The sequence below is a fragment of the Orcinus orca genome, chromosome 18 (genome assembly GCF_937001465.1).
Source record: "Orcinus orca chromosome 18, mOrcOrc1.1, whole genome shotgun sequence".
In the NCBI taxonomy this organism is placed as follows: Eukaryota; Metazoa; Chordata; class Mammalia; order Artiodactyla; family Delphinidae; genus Orcinus; species Orcinus orca.
Window position 1 is genome coordinate 4,975,654 of NC_064576.1, and position 16,590 is coordinate 4,992,243.

Below are 16,590 nucleotides of genomic sequence, written 5' to 3' on the forward strand. Positions count from 1 at the left end.
TTGAGTCTCAAAGATCCAGGGTTTGTCGTTGTTGCTTCGTTTTTGCTTTACAGATGGAGAGGTGGAGGAGTTGGGATCTGAAAGGAGCAATGAGGGGCCAGGAGAAAGCCAATGCCATGCTCTGTCCTTGAAATACATGAAGTGCGAGAAGATAGAGAGCAATGACAGGGGGGCGGCAGGGGAGACTGTGGTCCCAGATGAGAGCCAGGTAATAACGCAGGAAGCTGGAGGGGACACGAGGAGAGTCTGGGGACACGGGGTGGGAGGGATAGGAGGTGGAAAGCTGGACACCAAGGAAGTGGCGATTTTAGGGAAGAAGGAAGATGACCCAGCTTTCCTTCCCCTTAGGAACTGACTGATGACGTCACACAAGAGAAGGCGGTGGTTTGTCTCAACAGACTCTGATATAAGTGGATTCTGGGCTTGCTGTGTCGTTTAAGTCACATTAACAAAAAGAGACATATTTCCACATACAATGCTCTGAATTAGCACAGCTTCCAAATTTGTGGAGTGCTAAGTAATGAGCTGGGTTTTTTTTTTTTTTTTTTTTGCGGTACGCGGGCCTCTCATTGCTGTGGCCTCTCCCGTTGCGGAGCACAGGCTCCGGACACGTAGGCTCAGCGGCCATGGCTCACGGGCCCAGCCGCTCCGCGGCATGTGGGATCTTCCCGGACCGGGGCACGAACCCGTGTCGCCTGCATCGGCAGGCAGACTCTCAACCACTGCGCCACCAGGGAAGCCCGAGCTGGGTTTTTTATTTTCATTTAACTTTTATTTTATATTAGAGTATAGTTGAATTACAGTGTTGTGTTAGTTTCAGGTGTACAGCAAAGTGATTCAGTTATACATATACATATATCCTTTTTTTTTCAGATTTTTTTCCCATGTAGGTTATTACAGAATATTGAGTAGAGTTCCCTGTGCTATATAGTAGGTCCTTATTACTTATCTATTTTATATATAGTAGTGTGTATATGTTAATCCCAAACTCCTAATTTATCCCTCCCATGAGGTTTTATAATAATACAAGATTAGGTAAAACAAACATGGAGAAAAAGGACATAGAAAAGGCTCAGATGGAGAAAAAAAAGTCAATCAAAAAAATCAGTGACTCAAATTTTCCAAGCAAAAGGAAAGGGGTGACATCAAAATACAAGTATCCAAGAATAGAGGCTGCCTGTTAAACTGAGAGCAGGAAGTATGTTATTACTTTAAGTGATGGCAGGAAACTAATGGGAAAGTCAAAGGTAATGATCAGTGTATCAAACCACCTTTTGGTTTGGGGGTGTGAGAGGTGATAACGTTTGCCTTGTGGTGTTTATTCCATTTGAATTTTCGTCCAATGGAATCAGTGATTTAAACTTAAGACAGTGACATAAAGATAAGCATGGAAACAATGATTTGTTTCAAATATGTCCTACAAAGAAACTCAAAGTCAAAGGTGATTCAAAGATTAGAAAGTCTGGGGTGGGGGTGGGGGTGGAAACAGACTCGTGAAACCATGCAGGATGAAGTTGCCAATAGGTATCTCTGTAGAGAGAACTTTTCTATAATAGCACTATTTTACCGGCAGTATGCTTAGGAAAATTAGCCAACATCCAAACATTAGTATCAGAGAAACAATCAGCAGAGGCAGCAGGAGCCATTGTGGTAGCTGCAAAGCCCCATAAATATCCCCCAGTGCTATTAGCCTGACAGCGGAGGTGATGAGCACAGGTTATTCTGACAAATAGATGCATATTCCAGACACACTGAATTAGTTCCAGGATATATCATCAGGGGACACCAGATGACATTGGAAACAGGGGACCTCAAAGCGACACAGAGCAAATCATAAGAAAGATGGAGGGCAATTAAAGCGAATGGTCAAAGGTGTCAGAGGGCACGGGGCGGGGGTGGGGTGGGGGTGGGATCAAAAGGACCAGGGAAGAGAGGGATGACAACACCGCTTCTGAGACACCCATAGGTCACTGCAGACAATGCAAGGACACAGAGAAGAGGGGACTCCAATTATGATGCCGAGCAAATCGATTCCAAGTTATGCAATGATGAAGATAAAGTGCCCGAAACAGGATGTATAATTATCGGCTAAGCTAACAACAAACTGTAGCAACTGTCAGGACTTTATCTTAAGGAAAACAAGCATCTGTAAATATACATTGAACCAAATCGGCAAAAAACAAGTTACATATATAAGTCAATAAACATAACTGAAGGCCAACTACACGCCAGGCACTGGGCTGGGAATTCAAAGGCACATATGAGACCCTGTGGAGTCTGTGATACAGACAGGGAGAGGGAGCCATGAACAGGTCGACTTATCTCATAATATACGAGCACTTGTGTGCATTGAGTCCAGAGCATTGACATGTCACCATGGAAGGGTTATGGCCAGAGAGCTTTTCTATGAATGCTTGGGATTTTAAAAGATGTTTACAGAGAGATGACGGGAAGGGGCATCGCGAGGGAGGAAAGGGCAGGTGCAGAGGAAGAGGGTCGGGGAAGTACGTACGGGGATCAGGGTCCCACTCGGTGTCTGGTCCGGGCGGAGGAGAAGCTTCAGAGGGGCAGGAGTGGAGCGGGAGATAAGATGGGAAAAGGAGGTCCTGGTGGGTCCTGGGCGGCCTTGTGTGTCAAGCAGGGAAAGGGGACTTTGTCTTCAGGCAGTGAGTGGAGTCAGCCAGGGTTTCAGTGGGAAGCAGGGAGGGAGCTCTGTGTTTCAGAGCTATGGCCCTGGTGGTGGTGTGTGGGCAGACTGGGCGGAGGCAAGACTGAAGGTAGCGAGGTTTCTGCCACCAGATGGGGATGGAAGACCTGGAGGGGAAGGACTTTCAGAGTTCCTCTCCCCACGTTGTCATAAGAACAGCTACAAACTGTCCATCACTTCCCATATGCCAATTGCTTTACCTGCAAAATTCTCTCATTGACTCCCTGTAACCATCAAATGTCTCCCTGTGACAGCTGGAATTCTCCCTGCAGCTCTGAAAAGGTAAGCAACCTGCCAAACCCCTATGGCTCTTCACCCCAGAGCGGCTCTAAAACTCGCCTTCTTAATACCACGTGTGCTTAAGAGAATTTTTTTTCCCTAAAAATCCGTAAAACTATAAATCTGAACATCTGTAAATAAATTGACTTTGGTGAGGAAAGCAGCCATTCCTCTTCCCATTACTTCCATCCTGTGTCTCAGATCAGACCACATACCACTTCCTTCTGAAACAGTGTGTTGAGTTGACCCTTTCTGCAGCACGTGTAACTGAGCTTGCACGCATCTGTCCTCTAGACTGGAGCTTCCGAAGGCGGGGTGTTCTGGATCTCTTGACCTCCAAGTCTCAGCAAGTGCCCTGCACACAGTACATGCAATTATGGGTTGAACGAATGAAGGAATCTCCTGAGTGGCTTTTGAGCCCCGTAAAAGGGCTGTAAACGCTTGTAATGGCCATGTTACAGCTGAGATGGTGACTTTACCTGTCAGTAGTTAATGTCCCCTCATCAAAGGACAGGCTTTCCCTAGAGGATTGCACACATGCGTCCTTCATTGGAATGGCCTGACTACCAAGCTTTTAACTAGTGAGTGAGAGAAATAAACTAGCACAGAGCTCTACTTGTTAATCTTTTATACATAGTATAATCATTAAACAGGCTGTAAGTCAAAAAATACTACGTAAAATACATTTAAAGACTATGATATTTTTTAATGCTTAAGAAAAATGTTAATTGTTCAGCCTTTACTTAATCATAAGCTTAATGTAATCACTGCCATTTTCCCCATTCCCTTCTTAGAATGTGTCTTCCTCGCCAGATGTGAAGTTGAATTTTAGGGTCGTACCCCTATCAGGGCTCATATGCATTTCAGGAACCTCCGCCGTGGGACATGAGGCCAAACTGTCACCTCAGGCCACTCCTGCTTCTTCCATCTGCCAGGGTTTTTCCCCTACATGGCCCACCTTGATCCACTCAGCTACTGTGGCCACTTGCGCTAATTAAACATAGATCTCTCAGCATGCCTGTCCTTATCATTCTAGAAAGTGTTTTCTCTTCCCTCTGATCTCTTGACTCCAGTCTTTACTCAGGACCCAGGCAGGCAGGAAGCATTAAGGTAATAAGAAACCAGTCTGCTTTTTATCTCTGAGTCTAGAAGACCCTCCACACCTGACTGCCTCCAGGGATTTTCTTTAACGGCTGCTTTTTTCTATCTTTTTCTTTTTGAAAACACTCTCTCCAAGTTTTATTCTTTTCTGATTAAACCTTTATTCTACAAACAATGCCTTTTCTTATTAGCTCCCTTAGAATCTTTAAATTTTTACATTCTCCATGAAAAAGACTGTATCATTTTACACAGAACCTGAGTTTTTAAAACCAAACCTAAAAAAGGTCTGAAAGCACATATTTTACATGGGGTTTTCTCCTAATCATCTGACCTTTTTTTTTTTTTAACATCTTTATTGGAGTATAATTGCTTTACAATGGTGTGTTAGTTTCTGCTTTACAACAAAGTGAATCAGCTATACATATACATATGTTCCCATATCTCTTCCCTCTTGCATCTCCCTCCCTCCCACCCTCCCTATCCCACCCCTCTAGGTGGTCACAAACCACCGAGCTGATCTCCCTGTGCTATGCCGCTGCTTCCCACTAGCTATCTATTTTACGTTTGGTAGTGTATATATGTCCATGCCACTCTCTCACTTTGTCACAGCTTACCCTTCCCCCTCCCCATATCCACAAGTCCATTCTCAAGTAGGTCTGCATCTTTATTCCCGTCTTGCCCCTAGGTTCTTCTGACCATTTTTTTTTCTTTTCTTAGATTCCATACATATGTGTTAGCATATGGTATTTGTTTTTCTCTTTCTGACTTACTTCACTCTGTATGACAGTCTCTAGGTCCATCCACCTCACCACAAATAACTCAGTTTTGTTCCCTTTTATGGCTGAGTAATATTCCATTGTATATATGTGCCACACCTTCTTTACCCATTCATCTGTTGATGGACACTTAGCTTGCTTCCATGTCCGTCCTGGCTATTGTAAATAGAGCTGCAATGAACATTTTGGTACATGACTCTTCTTGAATTATGGTTTTCTCATGACCTATCTTTTAGGTAAATAAGATTCCCATCCTTCACCCAACAAAGCAGATACATTTCAAATGAGTTCAACTGCATTTCTAAATATATTTTCCCAACTGATAGAGGGAAATTAGTATCACTCAAGTGAGAAGCCCAGAGCCCTAACACGGGAAGGCTGTTTTTACTAGAATGCTGCTTGCTCATCACGGGATCATGGAGCTCAGTCTTCCCTAAGAATCTGCGTCGTAAATAATGCAGCGAGAGCGTAGCAAGAGATCACTGCTTGTCTTTTCTTTCTTCTTGTCCCTCCCCACGTACAAAATAGATACTAGTGGGACAAAGGTGATGGAACTAATGACTGATGATGACAAAGAAGCCTAATAGCAGAGAGCACTGTCATCAGAAGGACGTTATGCATCACCCTCGCGAAGCACGCTTGCCAATTACCTCCACAAAAGAGCTGCAGCTTCTCAGGTCTTCTACTCCTTATCCAGGTCCCACTCCAAACACTGGAATTTAGTGAGCAATGTTTATGCCCCATGGACTCTAAATGCCCTGGACTTAATGACAACACACCATTTAGGAACGCTAACTCCATAAAACCAATCAAAAGAAAGCAGACCTGTGGGCCTTCCTGGAGCGCGCGGTACTCTGTCCCTCCCGCCCCTGCCTCCGCCCCTGCCTCCGCCCCACCCTCACTTATCACCCGCGCTGTTTCCTGCTGCAGAACCTCTCCCCAGATGGCTGTGCGCTCCGGGAAATGTCCAAGGAAACCGTGTCGCGCCCACCTCACAGAGCAAGCAAGAATTTACATCCTCAGTCGCCACATTCAAACGATTACTCTGATATAACATCGGAAACATGGCATTTGAAATCAGAAAACTTGTATTTTAATTCGGTTCTGGTAATCATCCCTGCTGGCATATTAGAATCATCTGGAAACCTAAAAAGAAATATCAGTGCCAGGCCGTCTCCAGAGATTTCGATTTCATTTATCTAAGGTGAGTCCTGGGCACAGGCATTATTTAATGGCTTCCCTGATTATTCTAATGTGTCACCACCATTGAGAACACACACACACATGCACACACGCACACATCTGTGAGCCTTCAAGACAAGCGCTTAATTTAAGTCTTTGAGTCTCAGGGTTTCCACTTGCAAAACAGGGGTTGTGATTTCTTTCTTGACAAGGTATTACGAAGATTAAACATGGTATACATATGAAGGCATCTTGTAAAATATACATCACTAAATTTAAAGTATTTTATAATCATCTTTAATAATTCAAGTTTATTTGTCGACTTATTAACTCCTGCGCGTTCTTTATTCTCTTGTTATTTTTCTGCCCATCTAAGCAAGTGAGTAAGGACTTTGTGTCTCTCTGCTTTGTGTGCATGTGTGCGTGTGCATGTGCACGTGTGTGTGATTTTTAGGGACAAAACAGAAGTTTCCATGAATTAGAAGCTTTTCCAACCCAGGCTATTTGGAAAAGCCAAGACTCTGGGGTATCTGGAGTCAGGAGCAAGGACACTCAGATGACTTCCTCAGATATAGGACGAAGAAGGCTTGGAACCAGGTGCCCAGACTTAGGAAAGAGAGATTTAAGTTGGTTGGGAGGGCAGTAGAGTGACACAATTCCTCCCAAGTTTGTGTAAGATTGTCTAGAAGCAGCGTTCATAACTTTATGTCTCACCCTGCAAGGAAGAGGCCCGGCCTGCAGGATGGAGGCCAGTGATGTGACCCGTGAGAGTCAGGGCTTGGGGTGCCTGTCCAGCCTGTTACTGGAGCGGCAGAACTCACCACCTCGAGGTCCACACTCCACTTCACTGTGATTAGAGTTCACATTTCTACCAGCTCAGAGGGATCCTGGAGCAGATTTTTTTGAGTTACAGAAATAAAGAAATTAAGCTATTTATTATACAATGTTGATATTGTATAATAAAAATCCAGAGCTAATAGTTCTTCATTTAACAAAAGTTTAACGAGACCCACCATGTACCTCAGAGCTACTATATTAGTTTACAGGGATATCCTTTAGACTCAACAAAATAGATTAGGGATAATCATGATAGAAATGGGAATAGCTTTAATACTTTTGTCCTCCCCACCAAAAGGCTCACATGAGATAGTAAATTTGAAGGTGAAAATCTGTACTGTCATCAAAATGGATTAAGAAGCTGAGGCTATGCCGTAGTCAGATACACACAAAAGAGTTGGGTAGCGTCCTCGTCAGTAACTCTTAAATAGCTCTAAGATGAGTATGAAGAAAATCTGGAATAATACCAAAGAGTAAATGCCGTTTAGCATTACTCATTAATTGATTTCAAATTGGGAGTCACAGAGCCCAGGCAGAGTTTGCAGGCTCAAGTCAGAGCTGAGAATCAGAGGAGTCGCACATTCAGATCAAAGTGTAATCCATCCCACTTGTAGAGTTTGGACTTGAAGCCCAGTTTGACCAAGAGACTGTAAAAGAAAGTTCGATCTGCCTCTAGTCACTCTGAGAAAAATTGCCCTGCATGTCTACCACTGCAGCCAAAATCTCTGGGTCCATAAGCTCAGCCTATAAATGAGGTAACTCAACTTAAACTTGGGATAGGAAGTTGTTTCCATAAAAGATAAATAGGGGACTATAAGTAACCCAGAAAGGTTTAGAATCAAGTATATGGATGACATAAATCAATTCATTGTGTGAAGACTTTTGTGTTGAGTTTGGGAATAACTGTTTGTATATTTGATATGCAGAGTGCTTATAATGTTTAAGAGAATTTAGCATCCTAGAGAATCCAAAAGATTAGCCATGGTATTATAATTTTTAAGGTAATTAAGTAATTAATTTAGGCTTGTCATTTGACCTTGAAAGTGAAAAGATAATTGTACCAAGCTTTAAAAGAATATTACAGTATGTAAAACTAACTAAAGTCACCATGTTTTCTATAATAAATATGAAACTTGTCAATGCGTACTATATTACACTCTGTCTTGGCAACCCTGAAGTATTGAAAATATCTGGCATTTAAGGATAAAAATATGAAACATTTTTAATATCAAATAGGAATATCCATACCCTTTCTCTAGGCAAAGTTGGCTGCACTCAACATGTTTAATCCAGTTTTTTAGACTTTTAGACACAAAAGCATTGAGAAATGTCATTTAAACCAATTCTCCAGCCCTATCAATGAAGATCAGAAATAAAGAAGTTAAGTGATTTGCTCAAACTGCAAAGCTATTTGTGTCCAAATCCAGCAAGAAATTTCACGACCCCCCAGCTGAGTGTTTTCTCTCCAGTGGCATCAGCTTGGTTTACTGTTTAATGAGATGATGTCGTTCCCTGGGACATACCACTGATAGTATCTTAAACTGAACACAGTAGATGGTTCTTCTTTTTCCAGACAGAGAAGACATTTCAGTTACCCCAATGTTTACAGCTGAGAACATCCCTCTTCCTAGTTATGAACATTCTCTCCTTGGTACATAATAAGAAGGCTACAACCCTAACCAAACTTCACCGGCTTCTTTCCTAAAACCATTGGAAAATCCCACTGACCTGAACAATGTTTTATTCTAGCCACAACTTATCCATTATTCAAAAACACTGACTTTCTTAATGTCCAATATCCTATGCTCACTTTCACAACTTTGTAGTGAATAACTTATTCCATATGAGACTTTGTGAAGTGCTTAAAACCCTGAATAATCTCCTAGGACCTACTGGAGAAGGATCTTAGGCTGTAAGAACACTGACTACTTAATTTCTGCTACAAGCACAAATCGAGGTCCTGTTCTAAAGTGCTAACATTTCTCTAGGGGTGGGTGGAGAACAGCTTATGCAGGGGAAGAAATCTGGCTCACTGTCGACAAAGCACTCACAGCCCTTGGAAGAGTGGTACTGTGCAAATGCAAAGCTATTATTACATAAAAGCATTCAGAGGATAATATTAGCCCCAACTGTATTAAATATTAATATGAATGCAAATGGTGGCTAAGAGCTTTAAAGAAGAACTGTAGAAGTTGATAATACGTGCAGTAAAAGTACGAAAAGCTCGGGTATTTCTAACTGTGCATGCCACGCAAAGCCAACAAACTGAGGACTAATAATGAATCGTCAGAAGTCATGCTTTCATCTTTAACTCTTTCAGCTCAAAACAATTTAAGTAAAAAATGAAGGTTGTCAGACGTTTTTCAATGAGCACTGAAAACTGGACTTAGACCCAATTTAGTTGATTTCCATAGGGGATGGCTTTTTGATGTGGCAACTTGGCTAGGCTAAAACACAGTTCTCAGTTATTCAATCAAACACGAATCTAGGGATGTTTGTGGGTGTGATTAGAATCCCTAGTCAGTTGACTTTTTTTGGCCATGCCTCACAGCCTGCAGGATCTTAGTTCCTCGACCAGGGCTCGAAGCCACGCCCTCGGCAGTGAAATTGTAGAGTCCTAACCACTGGACCACCGGGGGATTCCCATCTAATCAGTTGACTTTACATTAATCAAAGGGAGATTATCCTAGACAGGCCTGACCTTATCATGTGAACCCCTTAAAAGTGGGCTTAGGGCTTCACGGAGCCTGAAGACTCCATGCCTTTTAGCTCGCGCTCGTGGGTAGCAGTATGTTCACCATCCTCCCTTGCTGACTCTTACAGACTTTGGGGACAGCTCTCACAACACATAGGCCAGTTCTCTGCAATAATGGCAACATCTGTCTGTCGTCTCTCTCCTTCTCCCTCTCCTGTTGGTCCTGCTTCTCTGATCGAACACTGACTAACACACTATATTTTCCAATAAACATGTGTGAGGGTTGTTGGATTTTCATGGGTAGAAGAATGTACTCGAAATAGTATCATTTTACTTTGTAACCATAACGCATAAAGGAAAACAGTGCTTAATTTTGCTACCACTGTAGATGACATAATCTACCATTGATTTTAGGCTATCACTACTCAAGATGGATGAGCTCTTCAAATGTTTTTCAACTGGATTTCAAATGAAATTCCACACATAATGAATCATTGGGTCCTAAAAATTAAGGCTTCAATACTTTGGGTTAAAGCAAAGCTTTGGAAATAGCCTAGGACATGTAGTATGGACCAAAAATAAAAAAGGGCTCCCAGCACCATGTATTCCTAATGCCTTATTTCCTCCATCCTTAAATGAAAATCACACACGAGCACACACACGTAAACACACTGCCTAGCAGAGCAAAGCAAAATGTAAGATTGGGGCCATCTCTCAACAAGCCTTAGGGATACTGAAAATTTTAAAAACAGATTAAACTATAATTTAGTTCAAAGTTGAATAAAATAATTAAAATCATTTCAACTGGTTGTAATAATTATCTTCTCTATTTATCCTGAGTAGCTTCTGGTGTCTTAATAGATGACATACACGTGTTATTAACTCCCTTTTAAGGAGTGAAAACCCAAAATATTTTAAATGATATATCAAAAAGCAGTTAAATTATTTAGACCTTCTAACTTCATTCCTATTAAAACTCCCCAAACAATAATGTCTCAAATTTAAAAGGCATTAGGCAAAGCAAATTATAACACATTTGTAAAATGGAATATTATACAGCCACTGAAAATTATGTTATAAAGTAATTAGTGAGTGGGAAAAAATGATATATAATCTATAAAAGCCAGGATATAGAATTCTGTATGTGTCACCTGATTTATAAAACATATAGGAAAAAATACTGGGGAAAATGTCCACAAATCCTAAACAATATTTATCTCTAAGTTGTGGAGTTATAGGGGATTTTTTTCTAAATTTCTATAGCTATTATGCATTATTTATTCACTTAAAATGATTTACGAAACATGAAATCAATTGCTTTAACGATTTCTCATCTGTTAAATACTGGTGATATTTTGATATTAAAAGTAGTGAATTCCACCCCCCATTCCCTGCCCAGGAGCACACACTGCATTGACCATGGGAGCTGCACACATTCTGTGATGAGCTCCTGGTGACCTACGTGCCCATGGCCCCTGCTGTGGATCAGAATTGGCTGGTGCCTGACTCTAGACTGTGTGCAGACCATGAGGGATGCTTCTGGATTGGCTTCTGGTGCCCCCAGTCTTTTTGTGATTATAGTTATCAATACAATCTGATTTAGTAAGAAAAGCCAAGACTGTATTAAAGTCTTGATAATATGTGCACACACACACGCACAATAAAAAGGTGTGAAGATTTCATAGACTGAAGAATTTTGCTTTATTTTTGCAGAGACCTAGATTAAATTCATCATTTTAGCCTGCCTGCTTCACATACACCCCTATTCTCACAACTGCATTATCCATCTCGTCTCAAACAGACGTTTTGATTTCAGTATTTTTCTCACTATATTTACTACTTTTCTCCCTCGGGGACCACGGTTCCCTCTGTCAGGGGGCTTCACTCTCTCATCTTAAGTTCTCTTTTGCCAAAATTATCTTTCTAATTAGAGATGAACAGATGGACAGAAAGTATAAGCAAGAGAATTCAAAATAAGGGATATTTAAATCAACTTCAAAAACTAGTAACTGACCCCAATAATTTTGTATCAGAACAGTCTCCCTTCTTTCTTCCCACATTTATGATCCCTACATATAGCGGGAGTGAGTAGAAGATCCGTGACTTCAAACATTTTCTACCCAAGGCTGGATTTCAGACCAGATTTTCTCTTTAGGATTTCAGCTTATGAAACATCTAGCTCTGTCAGCACTTTAAAAAGAAATCATAGAGGGTAATGTTCCAGCCTTTGAGTCGCCTGGAGAAAATATTTGGGAGTGTATGCATAGCTCCATGGAGAACCATTCTGATGTGGATAAAGAGGAAATAAATTCTCCTTTCACCAAAACCTCTGAAAGGCTTTCCTCTGCTTAGTGATAACGAATCAGGGCTCTATATCCAGATCAGATAACCAGAGGTATAATTTCTTCAAAATCAAGTTCATCCTACTGAATGTAGCTTATTATCTAGCATAATGATAAAGAAAACAGCCAAACTGACGGAAAGTGTTTCTAATAATGACAGAGACCTGATCGTCTATGTTACAATCATATAATTATCAGGTATCAAGGAAACAGAAGCAGGTCTGGGGGAATGTTGAAAGAATCAAATAATAGTGTCAACAACAACAAATAGCTCGGAAGTTACACAAGTTGGGTTGAAAGCCACATGCACAAACTGGACTATTTGCTTAAGTTTTAAATGAAATTGGGGGCTGTTCCAGTTCCTGTCAGGCTGACAAACTAGTGGGAGCAGCTGTCCCCCCAGTACTTTACTCTGGAGATCCAGAGAGATGAGAAGTCAATGGATGTAAGAGACTGATGTTAAAGCCATTCGACAGCCTGGGGAGAGAAAAGGTGGTGTTTCCTGTGGAATGTGGGAAAGTGATGGCCCAGAACACTAGTTGCAGGGGTATAAATGAGGATAGTTCGAGGGAGGGCGTTTTCTTTGCAATATTTTCTTTTTTAGTCATAATCCAGGGCAGATTATGGCTGCCCATCAAGTTAAAAGCATCTGGAAGGAAAGAATAGATCACCTACCACAGAATAAGAATCAGGTAGCCATCAGACCTCTCAGCAGCACCACAAGATGCTGGGAGACAATGGGGTCATTATTTCCAGTGTTGATAATCACTTTGCAACATGAATTTTCCCACTTAGTTATACTCTCAATCAAATACATCTGCAGAAGTTTTAGTAGACAGAACTCTCTTAATAGAAATGGCTCAGAAATAAGAAAAATAAATGGAGGCTCTCTGAAATCTATATATATTCACAGATGAGTAAATAACTGTTGTTTTCGCTGTTTTGGAAAAAAGGGAGAAACTGACATCATGGGAAAGGGTGAGCTTGCTTGGGTAGAAACTGAAGAAAAAATCTGGCTTGGGTTGCTCTGTCTGGTTTCTAATTGTGTTTGGTTCTGTTTTGTTTTGTTTAGGGATGAAGATGTAGATACCGAGAAGCTTAAAAATCAATGAAGAAAATACAAAAAATTATGGGCCTATTTTTTTTTATTTTTAAATTTTTAAAAATTGGGACACTCACCATAGGCATAAAAATAAAATGTATGATTTTTAAATCAAAAGAAGGAAATATTAATCTATTTTTTAAAAAAACAGAAAAGCGGGGCTTCCCTGGTGGCGCAGTGGTTGAGAGTCTGCCTGCCGAAGCAGGCGACACGGGTTCGTGCCCCGGTCCGGGAAGATCCCACATGCCGCGGAGCGGCTGGGCCCGTGAGCCATGGCCGCTGAGCCTGCGCGTCCGGAGCCTGTGCTCCGCAACGGGAGAGGCCACGACAGTGAGAGGCCCGTGTACTGAAAAAAAAAAAAAAAAAAAAAACATAAAAGGAGAAAAATTAAAATATGTGGTTCATAAAACATAAAATAATGGCACAATACATCTGACTATGGAAATATGGAAATGGATTATGCTGAACGATCAAGACCTTGTCAGACTTGTGATCTTCAGATGAAACAGTTGAGCGAATTGCTGTCTACAAGAGACACCATTAAAACTAGAAGATCCAGGGAGTTTGAAAATTAAGGGATTGAGAACGATACTCCAGACAAATGTAAGCCAAAGAAAGCCAAGTTAGTGATTTTAATATCACACAAAATAAAAATTCAAGCTGAAAATTCTGTAACTGCCATTATATAATAAAATAACAGTAGATTTTAGAATTTTATTTTTATAAACATTTGCTGACCTAACAATATTGCCTCACAGTATATAAGGGACCAACTGACAAAACCACAAGAAGAGTGAGAGAATTTAGTGAGAGTGAGAAAAATTAGTTAGTAATGGGGAAATGACAGTATATTAAACTGCATTGGGAGACTTGCATTACTTATAAGCCCAGTAAAAATCCAAATATTTGACAACATAACCTATTGGTGAGACCATGGGGAAATACATACTTTCACCACTGGTAGTGGGAACGCAAAGTTATTCAACACTCAGGGAGAGGAGTCTGGCTCTATATCGAAAAGTTCCATATGAATTAAAACTCTTTGACCCAGCAGTCTTACTTCTTTAAATCTATCTCAAAGATATACGGACAAAAATACAAAATGAAATTTACTCAGGGTAGTTTTTCACCATTTGTTTCCAATAGCAAAAGATTAAGAACAACTCAAATGACCATCAACAGGATGACAATCTTTGATCCACAAGCTGGGGTACACACAGCTGACTAAAGAGACTAAAGAGAAACTCTGTATCATGATATGCATCTCTAGGCTATATTGTTTTTTAAAAAGAAGCAAAGTAGACACAGTGGTTACTTAAAATCTTGGGTAAATAAGGGGAAGGGAATTTTTTTTTTCAAATGAAACAATATAAGGATAAACAACAAATTCTTTTCCATAGGAGAAGGAGAAAAGCACATTTTCTGAGCAAATAAAATAAAGTAGGTAAGTTAGAAACCTTGTAATATTAAATTTGAATTGGAAATATCAGGACAATTTTATGATGTGTTTTGCTTTAAAAACTATATGTATTTTGCAGGCTAGAAGCAGTGAGCTTAGAGACACTTATAGCACCTAACCTGGGGTCTCGAAAAATAATTCCCATTAAAGCCTGGGCACATAGAGATAGAGCTGATGCCAGGTCTGGGGTAGAAAGTTCATAAATAACTCTTTCTGGCATAAACTTCTTGTCATGCCAGCAAGTAAGGAAGTTATCAAAGACTAACAGAATCCTATTAAAAGGACACAGGGACACTAAAGGTGCACCCATGGGCCTAATGGCTGGGGGGCTAGCATGAAAAAGAATAATGATACACAACAAATAGAAACACTTCAAGCACATGAAAGCTCACGGGTTCTTAATATTAAAATATACACATTGGTCTCCACTGGGGGTTCCTAAGATACCAGCCCATGATTGTGAAAATTGATAAAGGCAAGAAAATTAAACATTCATCCTGAATGTCTTTTACCAACCGTATTTCAGGGTAAGAAAATGGTTGCTGAGGGATATTTCTTCTTTACGGAAGAATTCTGGCTAATACATGTGAAGGAATAAAAGAATTATAAAATCACTATTTTGCCATTTCTAATGAAATAACAAATGTAGAGAACAATGACCCAAGACCTCTGACTTTATTTATTAAAATAAGAAGTCAGTAACAAAAGAAGAATTAACCAAAATTCCAGATATTCAGAAACTAAATAGGTGGTTACTAAATGAATTTTGGGTTAAAGAGTAAATTGCATGGGAAATTTTGGGATATTTAAACTGGGCAATAGAATACTACAGGCCAAAGTGTGTGCAACACACCTCAAACAGCACGTAGCTTATGATGAATTATTTGGCAAACAAGAAATCTGGGGAATAAATAGCTAAGCATTCAACTTAAGAAGCTGAAAAAAAAGATCAAGAGAATAAACTCAAAGAAACAAGATGAAAGGAAATAGTGTAGGTATGAGGATAAATCAATGAAATAGAGAATACAACAAAACCAAGAATGATAATGTTCCATGAGTTAAGGAACATGAATCACTCAACTTTCTGCCCTTGAAGTCTAAATAAAAAAACAAATGCATACGCCAAACAGACAAAATATGTAAAGAAATATCGTTAGACCTGGAGACGACCTTTAGATATAACACAGCCCGGCAGTACCCTTCCAGTTCTTGTTTTTAACTGTTTCCAGCTCCTTTCAAATAGAGGCAGACCTCAGAGATATTGCAGGTTCGGTTCCAGACCATTGCAATAAAGCAAATATTGCAGTAAAGCAGATATTGCAATAAAGCTAGTCACATGAAGCTTTTGGTTTCCCAGTGCATATAAAAGTGATGTTTACAGTATCCTGTAGTCTATTAAGTGTGCATGATGTCTAAAATAACAATGTGAATACCTTAATTAAAATATACTTTATCGCTAAAAAATACTAATCATCATCTGGAACTTCAGCAAGTCGTAATCTTTTTTGCTGGTGGAGTGTCGCAAATATTGCAAGAATTACCAAAATGTGATACAGAGCCACAAAGTGAACAAACGCCGTTGGAAAAATGGCTCCGGTCGACTTGCTCAGGGCAGGGTTGCCTCAAACCTTCAGCTTGTCGAAAATTCAGTATCCACAAGCACTATAAAACGCATCGCAATAAAACACGGTATGACTGTATATTGAATGCTATGAGTTAGATGAACTGAAAAGTCTTTAGAAACAACCCCACAAGACCACCCTCACTTCAGATATCAGCTGCAGGTTCGGGGGCCACTTGCACTTCAGACCAGCTGACTACACATTGGAGGGTCTCCACACCCACTCACAGAAGTCATTGAAGGCTCTTACACTCATGGTCATGCTTATTACAGGCAAAAGATACAAATGAGATCCAGGAGAAGGAAGAGACACCTAAGGTGGAATCAGGAAGCATCACCATCCCTGCATCCAGGTGGACGATGGGCACAGAGCAACACCACCCAGGGAAGCTCACCCAGAGTTTTGGTGTCCAGGGATTCTGCAAGGGCTCCATCCAATCCTGCCTGAATGTCTGACCTGTATTCCCCAGCCCCTCCCTTTTTCTCTGG

At 40.6% G+C, this 16,590-nt stretch overlaps 1 long non-coding RNA gene across 1 annotated transcript in view; it reads right to left on the reverse strand.

Moving 5' to 3' along the window:
- The window catches only part of LOC117202780 (uncharacterized), a 431,485-nt gene that overhangs the window by 160,270 nt on the left and 254,625 nt on the right, over positions 1 to 16,590 (reverse strand). The window lies entirely within an intron of this gene.